This window comes from Lagopus leucura, unplaced genomic scaffold (assembly GCF_019238085.1).
Source record: "Lagopus leucura isolate 7727_CA_CO unplaced genomic scaffold, USGS_WTPT01 Super-Scaffold_100017, whole genome shotgun sequence".
Classification (NCBI taxonomy): domain Eukaryota; kingdom Metazoa; phylum Chordata; class Aves; order Galliformes; family Phasianidae; genus Lagopus; species Lagopus leucura.
Window position 1 is genome coordinate 7,377,444 of NW_024962271.1, and position 14,174 is coordinate 7,391,617.

The 14,174-nt window shown below is 46.0% G+C and overlaps 2 long non-coding RNA genes across 18 annotated transcripts in view; one reads left to right on the plus strand and one right to left on the minus strand.

Moving 5' to 3' along the window:
- Positions 1–1,232, plus strand: part of LOC122183192 — a 31,572-nt gene extending 30,340 nt beyond the window's left edge. For all 10 annotated transcript variants that reach the window (XR_006180141.1, XR_006180145.1, XR_006180147.1 and 7 more), the window contains one exon: positions 103–1,232. This is a non-coding gene — a long non-coding RNA (uncharacterized LOC122183192). The remainder of the gene's footprint in view (positions 1–102) is intronic.
- The window catches only part of LOC122183194, a 154,247-nt gene that overhangs the window by 10,665 nt on the left and 129,408 nt on the right, over positions 1–14,174 (minus strand). For 3 of the 8 annotated variants that reach the window (XR_006180149.1, XR_006180152.1, XR_006180155.1), the window contains 3 exons: positions 13,819–13,931; positions 8,702–12,690; positions 8,365–8,465 (listed from right to left, as the gene is read on the minus strand). This is a non-coding gene — a long non-coding RNA (uncharacterized LOC122183194). Of the gene's footprint in view, positions 1–8,364; positions 8,466–8,701; positions 12,691–13,818; positions 13,935–14,174 lie in introns of all 8 variants that reach the window. The other 5 variants (XR_006180156.1, XR_006180150.1, XR_006180153.1 and 2 more) reach the window with 5 other exon arrangements.

Below are 14,174 nucleotides of genomic sequence, written 5' to 3' on the forward strand. Positions count from 1 at the left end.
AGGTGAACTCAGCATGTTCTTTCAGTGTGAGCATGTCACGATTTACTAACCAGCCTCTATTCAAACTGCCAAGTAACTTCCCTCTTCCTTATGTCATTCCAGTTGGTTCCTTTCCCAGAGTTGTTCTTAAAGGACATCCCACAGAAATCTGCTCTCAGCCAGTGCCTGCAGATGTAGCCCTCTCCCACTTGCATGAATGCTGTGCACTTACCTCTCCTGTACCCCGTTAATGGATCGATTACTGGACTGAGCCCAGCTGTGTGATGGTGCTGGCACACTCAGCAGGAAGCAGCAGTTCTTGCTTTGAGCATCAGCCATCACAGAGGACCTGAGCAATGAACTGAGTGTGTAGATTTATTTGCAGGGTGAGGGAGGAGTAAGGTAGGCGCCTTTGACACATGGATGGACTGGGAGAAGGGGCTTTGCTGGATGCCTTATGACTGCCCGTGGGAGACAGCTGGAAAAGGTCTTCTGTTTCCACCACATGGTAAGAGCATCACCTCAGGAGTGTTCCTGCTGCTGCCCACACCCAGCAAAGCCTTGGGCCCAGCCTGGCTCAGTGCTCTGCTCCCAAACTCACAGTGCAAGCAGTGTCACACAGACTGCAGTCCTCAGTGTGACATCGGCACTGCTGGCCACCACGGATTAGGCATGAGCTTTTTCACCCTGCTGAAGGTGCCTTTGGGGTCTTCAACCCAGGTGACAGCAGGTGAAGGCTGACAGCGCCTGCTGCTGTTCAGCTGGAGGGAGCTGATGGAGCCAGGCTGGAGGGGCAGCTGGGTGACACCACGTAAAGAGCAGCAAGTTGCTGGCCATCTCAGCAGAGGGGGGAGGGAGGCCATGACCTGCTGCTCCCCATTGCAGGCACAGCCTTGGTGGCAAAATTTGGCTGCAGCAGATGAGAGATAAGCCCTGCATGTAATCACACCACACAGCCTCCAGGAGAGAAGCGAAGGCTGCATTCTGCTGTAGGCAGAATGGCACCCAGCCCCTACCTGCACAGTTGTCATTGCCAAGGAGACACCAGGTGAACTCAGGAAAAGTGAAACATCGTGAGAAAAATGGGGAATGAACCAGAGAGACAGAATCTTACAATAACACCAATGTAAACACAGGCCTAGTTTTTATCTTGTGCAGAGAGATTGTTTTGAGAACAAATGCAGAGTGAAATGAATTCATAGACCTCTGTACCAGGTGCAATCATTAGTCAGTAAATGAATTACACATAATTATCTGCTTTGTATTTAATTCACTTGGCTTCCAGTTTCTTACTCTTCGTACAGTGAAACTCTCTATCTCTCTCACACAAACACACTCTCCATGGGCAAGGAGGTTTTGGAGGGCTGCCATCATCCTGACTCATGAATCAGACTCCATGATTTGAATGATATTTATCTAAGCCTGCAAACAAAGAAGATGGCTATGTGTCCAATGAGAGAATAATTATTGTTATTATGTTTATAGAGCAACAAAGTTGGGAGTTAGGACCCCGGGGGAAAGGTGGCAGGAAGGGCGAGCTGGGCAGAGGCAGGAGGCTGTAGGCAGTGTTTCAGTGCAGGGATGTGCCAGGGCCTTAGCAGGGCTCCCCGCTTCTGAGTCACCTCTGCCAGGCATCGCTCAGCGGCCACGGCAGGCAGTGAGGTGATGCCTGCTTCCGTGGGATGCTGCCAGGGCTTTGGCAGCGGCTGAAAACTTGGGGTTGGCTCAGAGCATCCTGCACAGGTCCATCACCAAGGGGACAGAGGACATGGATATGCCTGTGTGGCACATCCAGGAAGGGAAAGAAACCTATAACAGGGAAAAGCGTCCTTTGCAGGTAGCGCAGCTGCTGCCACAGCAGGTTGCTGAGATGCAAAAATGCCCCTTGGCATGGCAGCAGGCTCACCTTGCTTTGTGACTTCAGTGCGAGCGTGGGCAGAGGAGGGCTGCTCACTGCATGGGAGAGCTCTGGGTGCTTTGACAGTGCCATGTGTGAGCGAGGTCAGTGCTCTGTGCATCTGTGGCATTGCTGGAGGAGACTGCCTGTTGGGGCCATCTGTGGCAGGCAGTAAGCTTGGGAGAACAGGTAACTTGAATCCCGTATTTCTAAAGTGCCACTAAAGCTTCATCATGCCCTGTGCCACCGCTGAGGTTACAGGGACCCACCCCTGCCAGGAAGGGCATCTGATGTGTGTGTGCCTGCACAAAGCTCACTCCTCTCTGTTGGGCCCATGGAGCAGGCCTGGTCCCACCTGTGTTCACAGCTGATCACAGGTGATGGTGACAGGTCTCTCCTTTGGCTTGGCACCACCAAGCAGCCCCTGCCCAGCACAGCCATGGCTCTTTCTGCACAGCCCAGAGATGAATACCAGACTGAAAGTGCCTTGGTTTGTGATTAAGTGCCAGCCATCATAAAGGCAAGTGGCCCTTCTGTTGAGAGAATCAGAAATCGAAGTACCGTTTACCTCTATTAACACAGCTTTAGATGGTAAAGGCGGAGTCACCTTGCAGCATCTCTAATCCCCCTTTAAGTTACAATACAAAGTCAGGGAGACAGCAGCACAGACAGCCAGGTGAGAACACCCAGCAAGGCAGCAGATGTAGAACAAATCCCACATGGGGAACGGACCATCCTGCTCTTGTTCTGCAAGTATTGGTGTTAAATGCTTCCAAATTTTGCCCCTGTTATTGAGAAGGGGATGAAACCAATAACTACTTGATAATCAGTGCTGCAAAAAATGCCACTAAAAATGGAAACTAACTCGATGCTACTCCAATCAAAACACTTGTGGAAACAAGTTTCATCTTGCTGGATGTTTTAACTGATAAATAAATTCGTGTTAATATCCCAGGAAGAAACACGGAAAGGCTTTGACCAATGAAGTACTGCCAGTGCAATGGTATGAAATGATCCTCTGGATCACAGAGCATTCCTTGGGGGACATGTCTTGCAAGCGCTGGATTTTTTAAACTGCAGTAAATCTTCCTTACTTAATTCCCTTTTCAGAATAACTTAAATGTTCTGGAGTAGGTTGATAGAAAATATCTGTGTGGTAACATTAACAGCCCAGAGGGAAAAAAAAAAGAGTTTTTGTAGGAGAGCAATCAAAATATTGCTGAGACAGGACTGGCCACGAGAGGAGAAACAGTGGTTTCTGGACTTTTGGTAAAGCCCAGGAGTCCTGCACCAGGACTTCCTCCATCTCACAGAACTGCTGCATGGCCCTGGGAACGGCTCCCAAAATATGTTTGTTTATCAGTTGGCCTAGTAAAAATATTACTGCTCCCCACACATTTTGTCTACAAAGCATCTGAATGCCCTTGAGTGGAGGAGGTGAAGGAGGAGGAGAAATAGTCCAGCACTGGTCTCCGTAAATAATACTGCATAGGCAGCAGTTCCTGCATCTCTCACCCTCTCTCACCGATGCACAAAGGCTTTATATTATTGTTAGGAGGAAAACATCAGGCAATACCCAGCCTGAGATGGCAAGCAGTCCCCCTGCTTATGGTCTCAGAGAAATAATGCCATGACGCACGAGAACAACAACGCCACAAATCCTTCTTTCTGAGCAGGTTGACAGAAAGCAGCAGTGTGAGGCCATAGCTGCTGCTTCGTCACGGACACCACATCCAGCACACCTGCTCCTGCACACCTTGGGGCTGTTGCTGGACATAATACGCCTTCAACTTTTCTTAACATTGCAACACAGATGGCAGCTGGCTTTGTACATCCAAACACAGTCGTACTGTTGTGCACCACAAGACCACAGAGCAGCCATGTGCCTCACTGTCAAACCCAAGGAGGTTTCTGAAAAACATCACTCTGCAGATGGCAGAGCGCAGCCGTGGGGCCAGCAGTGGCCTAAACATTGCAGTGTGGGCAAAGCAAGTTCAGGGCTGCCTACAGCTGCCTGCAGAGATGCACTTTTTCAGCACGCTGTGTGCACTGACCATCAGGTCCCTTCTCAGTGTGAGTACTGTCTATTATGGATCGCTAAGGAAATATAAATTTCAAATTCCTAGTGGAATTTTTCCCAATTCACAAGCTGTTCAATGTTAACAAAGTTATACATTGGAGTCAGTGACAAAAGAGCACAGGTTCAGCAGCAGAGATGTGAGATAAGCCCTACAGCTGCTGGACTTGTTGAGTTACTCCAGTGAAGCCAGACAAGTAATTTACAGAGTATTTTAATAGTCTGTACTTGTGGAGATTGTACTAATTTTTCACGAAGATACTGAAGTAATTTACAATAGCAATATTGTTTACCAGCCCAGGGAAGGTTGCATCACAGAGCCATGTGTGCTTTGGATGGCTTAGAAGGGGATGGAGCGAAGGAGTGGAAAGAACCACATCCTTCTCTTGATCACAAATCACTCGTGTTTGTACCTGAAAGACCATAAATGTGTCTGTTTGCAGTGTCCTGGCACACAGCCTGGGAACTTCCATTAAAAGATGTAGCTTCACCGCACTGCAACTCCCAGTGCCAGGCATGGCATCTTCAGCGTGCAGAGAAAAGCTTTGACATTGTGACTGTGGCAAAAAAAAAGCCTGATTAATCTGGCAGTAGAGTTCACCATTGCTTTCCCATAGGGCTGCTGGGGTATTTCTCCTCTGACCTTGCAGCACACCCTGGCTCCCAGCTGTTACATTATTCCATTTTGTCCTGTTGCACCAGCCTCGCTTTAGGACAAATACATGAATTTGTGTTTTGGTGATGTGAGGCAATCTAACACTGACCTTGTGTTGTGCTTCACACAGACGTAACGCATCCTCTGAAGCCAGGGGGAGCATGACTTAACAGCTAATGGCAGGGCAGGTCATGTCCTCCACGTCCCGGGCACAGGAGGCACCTGTTTGCTCACAGCCTGACCTTCGCAACCTCCTGTCTGCAGTGAAGGAGTCAGGACCTGGGCTCCCGCTGCAGTGGGACCAGGCTCTCTGAGGTCGTACAATCCCCCAGCACCGCTCATGGGCACAGCTGTGAAATCCAAGCTTTTCTGAAGAACCCACTCCTGCTCTCTGAAACCCACTTTCTGCTATCTGTGCCAAAGGAATGCCAACTAAGCCCATTTACAATTGTTTTGCTTGACATATGGGTCCCAGATACGGAGAAATTGCCAAAAGAAGTTCCTTTCTGTTGGGTGTGGGTATACGCTGTTGAGCTTGGCTCTACAGGAGGGAAAGGACAAAAGGACAACCAAAGAGAAGAGAAAAGCTGGGCTGGGAGGGAGAGGCAGAGGAAGATTTTGCGTGCGCCTGGGAAGGAAACAATGGGACAAGGGGAAGGAATTAAAAGAACCACATCCTTCTCTGCATCACACCCCTGCAGTTTGAGTTACTCATGCTGGACCAACCCATAGCGCCTAACATCGCTCCCCTGTGAGTGCTGTGGTAAGCTCTGTCCTGTCAGATGTGCCCATGTACCATGAGGGGAGCAGCACTCATGGCACAGCAGATCAAGCCTCTTTCCTTCACAATGACAGTCTGACATGACTTCATTCTCATTAGCCCATCCCAAGTGCGTGCACCTAATCCAGCCCCACAATCTGGAACATAAGCCAAAGCATGTTCCTCCCTCCCCTCCACCTCTGACCCCATGGCCAAGCCAACCCTGACCCCACAGACAAGCTCCTCAAAGCTCTCAGCAGATCTTCCAGCTGGGATGTCCTTCTCACCCACTCCACTGCCCTGCAGCTCCTCTTAGGGAAGAGGTACACAAGGGAGGGACAAAGAGAAAGTGGTATTTTCTTGTACCCTCTTATTGCTCTCTCAGCCCTGCCTGCTCCTCAAAGCTCAACACTCTGCTCATGAACTGCACATCTAATTAGTGACAATCTCAGTGTTTTTTCATTATCCCTATATTCCATAGTACAGTCATACTATTTGCAACTTAAATGCAACTACAATTGCTGCTCAAGTACAGTTACCACTTACAGAAGCAGTGCAAAGTAAAGGGGGTAATGTCAAACCTGCCTCCCAGATGGACCCATCAATACAGAGAAAACAACAAGGATTATCAGCAGCACCCTCAGCATTTGAATGTCCAGTATCAAGTCTTTTGTTCTGAACAACCCAGAAATAGGCCTCAATTTGCCATTCCCTAAAGGATATCTGAAAGTGAAAGGCTCCAGCCCTCTTCTCATTTCTGTGTCCCTCCTTTGGACCTGCTCTAACAGCTGTGTCTCCTGAGGCACATAATTCATCACAGATCTCCTGGACACTGAGCCACTGACCACAGCTCCCCGGATGTGGCCATCCAGTCAATTCATTTTCCACAAAACAGTCCATTCAAACCCCTGTCTCCAATACAGAGACGAGGACGTTATGTGGGCCATGTCTAAAGCCTTACAGAAGTTCCTGAAGACGACATGAATTGCTGCTCCCCTTTTTGGAGAGAGAACTGTACATGCTTCTAACTCCAGCCATTCTATGATTCTCTGCCCAATTTTCCTGCCTCCAGAGACTGCAGAGGAGTTTTATTCCTCACTCATGGCATGCACAAAAGCCATGGATTGATATTTTAGGATAAGCCTAAGCCAAGCTGAAGCCACCATTCTCTCAGCTCTCAAAGTCCTACGGCTCTGAGATCACACCTTAATAAATAGCACTGCTACTTCAAGAGCTTTTGTTGCTGAAAACAGGACCAGTAGAAGGGGACAGGTTACACACTTGGAAGCATGCAGAGTCCTTCAGGATTTATTTGTTCACTCCAGAGAGAAAGTGAGTCATGAGAAACCTTAAGGTGGAGCGCTCAAAACAAGGAGTGTATAAATGATTAGCAAGGGAAGGTCAGCACCAGTCCTTCAAGTCTGAGCATGTCCCACTGTCGATGGTGCATAAATAATAGCAGCTGGATGCTTGTGGCTGTAGGAGAACGGCTATCGCACTTCCAGTCCCTTACACGACTCTGGCTCTTATAATCTGTGAAGCTGATCTCAGTTTTCTTATAAAAATAAAGTGGCTGATAAATGGAATTCAATCAACAGATCTAGTTTCAAGACAAAACTGCATGCTTGACAAAAGCCAAGATTAAAAAATTCTAAAAAAGTTTTTACTACGTGGAGATTCAAACACAGTGACAGGAGATGGATCTGAGTTCCCCTTGCTCTCATGCAGCAATACAATTAATCATCTTGACAGATAAAATCCGATTGCAAAACCTGCATTAGCACATTGATGCAAATGAATGAAAAAACATTCTCTTTTCTTCAGACCACAGACTGAATTTAAAGCATTTGCAGAAAAGAAAACGATCAGTCGCCTCCAGTGAGCATAAGTGATGGTGATTCACTCAGAGATATCTGACAAGGCCACTGGCATCTTTTGTTTTTTCCTAAGACAAACTCTTACCTTACAGAAACGCTCTGTGGGATACACACAAACACTGAATATGTTATCTCTAGATCCACTGATACAATGCAGCACTGCATGACGCAGCACCTAACTACTGAGTGCAGCTGAAAGCTTGGAGGAGCTGGTACTTTCACCACTAACACCTGTACATCACAATGGGGGAATCCTGGCCAGTTTTGTATTTTATTATCCAACTGTGACAGAATCTCTTATGGAGATTATGAGCACCTTTTCCACTGAGCTTTTCTTCAGATCCTCTCTATGAAGTTGCTAACCAAGAATTGAAGTTGGACAGGTGAGCTGCAGCATAGGGACTGGCCAAGTCCTGAGTGGTACAGAGCAACAGAAGCTTCTATGGAGTATAAAGGTATAAAACCACATACCTTAATCTGGTCTTGTGCTAAAACACAGAGGTAACTTCACAGACATCTGCATCAGGTGCACAGCATCAGGTGAAAAAGTAGTATTTTTTACCTTATTTCTATGTAGAAATTCAAGAACACAACCCTACCATATCCCAGCAGTTAGAAGCAATGCCAAGAAAAGCTGTCTATTTACAAACAGACAACATGGTTACCAGCCTGTCCTTCCTCATGGAACTTATCTTGTTCATTTTGCTTTCACCCGTATTCTAAGACCCCTTGACCCTACATGCAGGTAGATACTTGGCTGAAAGTAAAGGATGTGACAAAGAGAAAAGAGACTGCAGAGATGTAACTGAACCCAGCAGCCTGCGGGGATCAAGGCGGGCCCCACACTGTGGGATGGAGACACCAGCTTGAACAGGGTAGAAATGAACATGGACGTGTTTGTACTGCATGAAGCCATGTACAAAACCTGAATGCTGACCAGTGTCTCCTCAGCCCTCCTTTGCCCCCAGGCAGAGGATGGCAGGACAGGGGACACTCCTGCTTTTCAACTCCTAAAACAGAGGACGAGAAGGATGTAGTTCCCGTGTGTTCAGGTAAAGGAGCATATTTGGGCCAAGTTTCAAACATGCATGCTTCCCAGCCTGAGTGCCATCTCCTTACCAACAGTACCTTGCACCACCGCTTTCTTTCTGGGGCAGTTCACAGCTCCTCTGGTGACTCTCTGGTGCTGGCACAGCGTGCCTCGCTGCTGGGTCACTGACCTGAAGAATTAAAACAAGATTTTGAAGTTTAACAAAGTTTAACATCAGTCCAGAACTGTACAAAGTTCAGTGAGGTCAATCTGCATTTTTTTTCTGTCTGCACAGATCTATAGATGTGCGTCTCAACATAATGCATTTGTGGGTGTGGTCCATACATCACTTGAACTTGAGAATCTTACAGCATTTGACAAATATTAACAGTGGAGTATAGAATCCTTACTCTGAGCCATTCTTACCCCTCAGGAAAGCTGCAGGGCAGATGTACTTTGTTCTGCACAGAAGAACAAGTGCTCACATAAATGCATTTTTTGCCTAGAACTGTGTGATTCTTGTGCATTTCTCTAGACACGGTGAGTGCTGATATGGGCAGGCAGGAATGAAGGAATGACATGCAGTCTGTCTCTGTCTTTTCTTCTTTGGGAGGTGTTACAGAGGCTGCCCTTTTCAAAGTGTTTGCCAGTGGAATTAAGTCTGCATCCATCCTATGTAACAAAAGAATGAAACGACACAGTAAAAGCTACAAACTAATCAGAGGTTTGGCAGTCACTTCAGATCACAGAAAGAATGTCTTGATTCACATACACTTAAATGAATAAATAACCAAATTAACTACTTAAGCAGTGCTATCATTCTTTGTCAGTGTGATCCTCAAGCTTATGCAAAGTGTGTGAATGCTCTCTATGCAAAGCAGACAAGCATTTCAGAGGGAAGATGCATTACTCAGGTTTCTTTGCAATGAACTGTACCGAAAAAGGATGTTAAGCCTGTAAGCTCAGAATTGCTTTGCCTTCATCATGCAAGCACATTGCTGAGACATGGCTAGCTGACAGCACCAAGCTTATTCTGAGAAAGTCATAACAAAAAACATGTATTTATTCTTTTTAAAAGAAATGAGGAATAACCCTGAAAGCTGACCAAGCTCTTTCCTTCTGTCCCCTTTGTTATTTTCCAGTATCTCTGGGCCTGAGTCAAAACCACAGCTGTCCATCTAGCTTTCCCACTGACTTCTGTGGGGCTGGGATGGAGCTTGCATGTTATCTGGCCTCAGTGCTGTCCAGAATTTGTCATCTTATATCGCAGGCTCCCAGAAAGACAGAGCAGCAGACCCCAGACAATGCGAGGTAAGAATACAGATTAAGGCCGCCTGGCACAGGTAACTGTTTTGACACAAACAGCGGTGAGGCATGGCTTCAAATCCAAATAAAGGAGTGATGCCTAAGCATGATATCCTGTGTTTGAAGAGCACCAAGCACAACAGATGTGGAGGCTTTGGGCAGTGTGATTTAATAATAGTATGAAGAAGAAATAGAATTGTGGCTGAATTTGATGTTTGACCGCAGTTCCTGTCCTCTCAACTTTGCTAATATACATTACAACTCTGTTTTCTTCTGGGAAAATAAGGACATACGTGGGAGGTATCTCGCTCCTTTCTACTTGGACATGCAGTCTTTAGAGGTGTTGTCTATTAGGGTTTAGGCACAAATTTTGTGTTATCCAGGATGGCACACAGATAGATCATCACTGTCATTCCTAAGCTTGCTGGTAGAGCTAGCTGAGCTTGCTTTATTCTGGACCAGGTGACATCGTTCGTCTTTGCAGACCAGAAGACTTCTGTTCTCCTGTCCCCTGTGTTCCCTCCTAACCTGTACAAAGTATGTGAAGCACAAGGGAGAAAAGTCAACATTTGTTCAGTTCAACCTTGCACATGGGATGGATCAGCACATGGCACCCGAGTACATCAAAACACAGTTCTCCTTACACAGAGTGGGTTTTGACTAAAGAAGTAAAACCAGGAAGGAAATAGTTACAATCAAAGGAAAAAGACACAGTTTAATAACCACAATAAACAGCTGCTGACCATGCAGTAAAGCAGTGGTTTCCATAAGCCCAGGCACTTTGCAGAGGTTGTTGGCCCCATCCACTGCTATCTTCTTGAGCACGCAAGCGTGAAAGATGTTCACTTAGGAAAATATAGGTACTCCTTTATTCACACCTAGGAACAAATTTCTTCTGCTGGTGATAAACCCCATCAAACACCAAAAGCCTCACCTCAACCACAGCATGCAGGCCTGCAGTCATGGAGGAGAGTGCTCCCACAGCTGAGCATCCCACTCCTCCATATATTATGAGGATCACCCTCCCACTTTGAAGATTTCTCTGCTGTTTCTGAAGGGCTGCTTCAGGGAAAGAGTAACATTTCCAAAAAATCACATTTTTCAGGCTAGTCCATTACTATGGGTGATAATTTTCATCATCATTTTTAAAGGGATGGTTCAGTGATCCTTTGAGAATTTGAGTGTCCGCTGTTTTCGCTGTTTGGACAGCAGCATATAGGCTATAACCATGGGCTTTAAAAATAAGTAAGTTGGTAACACCCTGCTGGCTTTAAATAGAGGTTTCGGCATATGCACCTTCCCTTTGGGATTTTGATTTCTCAGATCTGAGTTCCATCACTTGGCAGCACCACAAAGTGTGCCACATTTTCCCTTCACACAAACCCTCACATGATTTTTCTGGAGTGCAGTAAAGGTGTAACAAAACTCTAACTGGACAGACCGAGGCTCTGAGAAACAAAGCCACCAAAAGAGCGGCTCCATAAGGGAAATAACTATTGTCACAAGTGGACATGAGCATCACCACAGGTAGGATGATGAACCTGAGGGCTCAGCTGCCTGTTGGGACAGTGGAATAAACGCACTGCATGAGTTTTCAATTCAAAGAGCAATAAATCTTTTTCCATTCAACCCCAGCATGCACCTAACTACTTATCCTGCACATTGATAATTAATCAGCTATGTTATCCTCATAACCTTCCTGTTTTGGCTGTTTTCTCTTTTGTTTTGTAAACTCAGATCTGGTAAATAATGCAATCAGACTTCTCCTCTCCAATCACTGTCATTTTGTCCTACAATGCTCAGTGTCACTTAATAAAGTGACAAGAAATAACGCACTGACTGCGATGTATATTGCTTGCATTCGTCTTCATCGCAACAATGAGTCATTATTCAGAGTATGTTTATGTAATATCATAAATACCAATCTCTGGTATTTATGCAGCATAGTATTTACTTGGGCAAGTTGCCACATGCACTAAAGAAGTAAACAAAGAGCCATTCTTTGGAGGGTTAAAAAAGTCTTAAAACGAATCCAATTTTCCTTCATAAGGCACTCCTTGTTATTTTACCTAAAGTGGCTCTTTAAGATATACAGTATGATAAAACACACAATTCCTGGGAGACGTAATTATGGTTCCTAAGAGACTGGTGAATAAACAATCAGGAAAAGAGTGTTTGTTTTCCCTAGGTTTTTCTTAACTATTAATGGAAGGCATTAAAAAAAAAATGGGGAGGAATGTGTTGGGTCGATAAACGGCAAGAAAAGCTGAGGAGGACACTTCACTGAACACACAGGGTTTCTGCCTTAAAAGCAGTACTATTTCATTGGATTGTAAATAATCCTATTTTGCAAACGTGTTTGCGGTGGGTGTAAATACCACAGTGCGCTCTTTGTTATATTTACTGTACTGCGTACATCAATGGCTCAGCGCGTGTTCCAAAGTAAAGAGCTCGCCTTGTCTCACGTTACCTTTAAGCATTAACACAAACAACTTCCTTCGAATCAAGGTGACAGAACCTTCTGCATTGTACGAAATGTTCTATCTGACACAAATTCCTCAGAGCGGCGGGGGCCCCGTCTGGCACAGCGCTGAGCCATGGCAACTACTTCTCTAGCAAATCAGGGACTGCAGTGAGCCCAACACGGACACGGACACTGTCAACGTGGAAGATGGCTAAAGCAGAATCAGCAGTTCAAGAAAACGTTGCAACCTACGTATCTCAGAACACAATCAAATGGGACAGTATTGAGTAACATTGGTCTACATGAAGTCACTCGGTGATCTATCACTTAAAAACACACGTTCCCAATGGCACTGCTCATTTCTCCACATCAGTTCCCTCTCCTGTAAATCAGATTGATGGAACCAAGTCATTTTGTTAGTGAGGAGTGATGGGCTATGGAGTGCCCTCACTGAAGCACAGCTTCTCACCGCAGGAACTGGGCATGCCCCAGCTCCTGTCACTGCAGCCTTCTAACCTCATGTTAGAAATATCACATTCCTTTAGCAGAGACAAACGGAGACCTTACCTTCCTCCTGTGGCAAGTAGGTGTCAGAGCAATAGATCACACTGCTGTAGTTAATGTTCATTTCTGATCCACTTGTTTCCTTTAAAAAAAAAAAAAGACTGCAGAAGTCACAAAATAGCCTATTTTCCTCAAGAAGATCTGAAGTAAATGTTGATGCCATTGGCAGGCTGAAGAGCATACATGGGCTACAGGCTAGTACCTACATGATGGGAGATATTTTGTCTCTTTATCTATCCTGCTCGTACAGATTTGCAAAAATAGTGACAGAAGAAATGTATGCACAAGATGAATCTGGTCAAGCTAGTACTTGTTTCTGTCCTTAGGATTTATTAGAGAATTGAATAAACATACTTGTTGTGGTAATTAACCCCACATAAATCACAAATCCTGTCTTTATAGGGTTTTGTTTGTGCTGCTGTCATTAAGAGCTATTCAGTGTTTCCAAACTGGAGGCAGGCCTGAGGTGAAACCTCAGCAAGCAAAGGGAGAGGATGCACAAAATGGGGGACAAAGCAGGGAGACCCCTCATCACTGGGCTACTTCCTTGAGGCTCCAGCAATAAAACCCACCAAGCCTGAGCACCTCTGGGCAGTCTCAGCTTGGTAACTATGTTTTTGTCATCTAAGAAAAATAGACTGACCACCAGGCTGTCAACCACCAGGCCCTGATCGTGTGAGGCCCTTTCCCCTCACCCACGCAGAGCTCAGGATCTGTCCAGCCCAGTGTGTGGCACATGTGGATACTGCAGTACAAATTGTTCGTGTCAGGCTGGGCTGTTAGCTGTTCCTCAGCCTTTCGATGGTCCCTTCAACGGTCTGCAGAAATCCTGTCATTGATTTCAGCAGGCACGGGATCAGGGTTTGACCTCCCAGATACCTGCATGGATGCATGGTGGCAGTGCTAACTGCCCTCAGGAACAGTCCCTTATCTTCTCCTTCACTAGGACCATCCTGCCCTGCGCCTTCCTGCAAACACCACTGGTAAGAGAAGCCTCTCTCCATAAGGAAATGCCTTCCCTTCTGTAACAAAGCCCTCTAATTAATTAGCGGTGTTGTGATGCCTTCGAAGAAGGTCTGAAGTGACACTGTAATGCTGACTGAGTGGAGTCTGGCAAGTTGCTAGACCTCTTGCTGACATCTGCCATACAGAGCATGCAAATGATCGAGGTTAAGTAATAGCAATGAGGAACAAGACAGTTTCTACGCACAGTTTTGATCACTTTGGTAAGGAGTGGTTGATCAAAGATGCCTCTCAGTTCAGGACACTTCTTACTGGAGGAAGATTACCCAGTGAATAATCTGGAGCCGCCCAGCTAGGAGCCTGCTGGAGGATGAAAATATAATGAGCTCTTGATAGGTCAGTACTGCTTGTGAGACAACAACGCTTTTCCACTCGTGCTATGAACCCATCCTGTCTTCAGGCTACACTGGTGAAAAAATGCTCACCCAACAAAGACAGCACAACACAGCAAAATTGAAAACACATTTAGCAATTTGCATACCTTGCATGCCATAGAACACCCCCAAATCCTGGTGGAAATGTGCATAATGTGCCAGACATCTT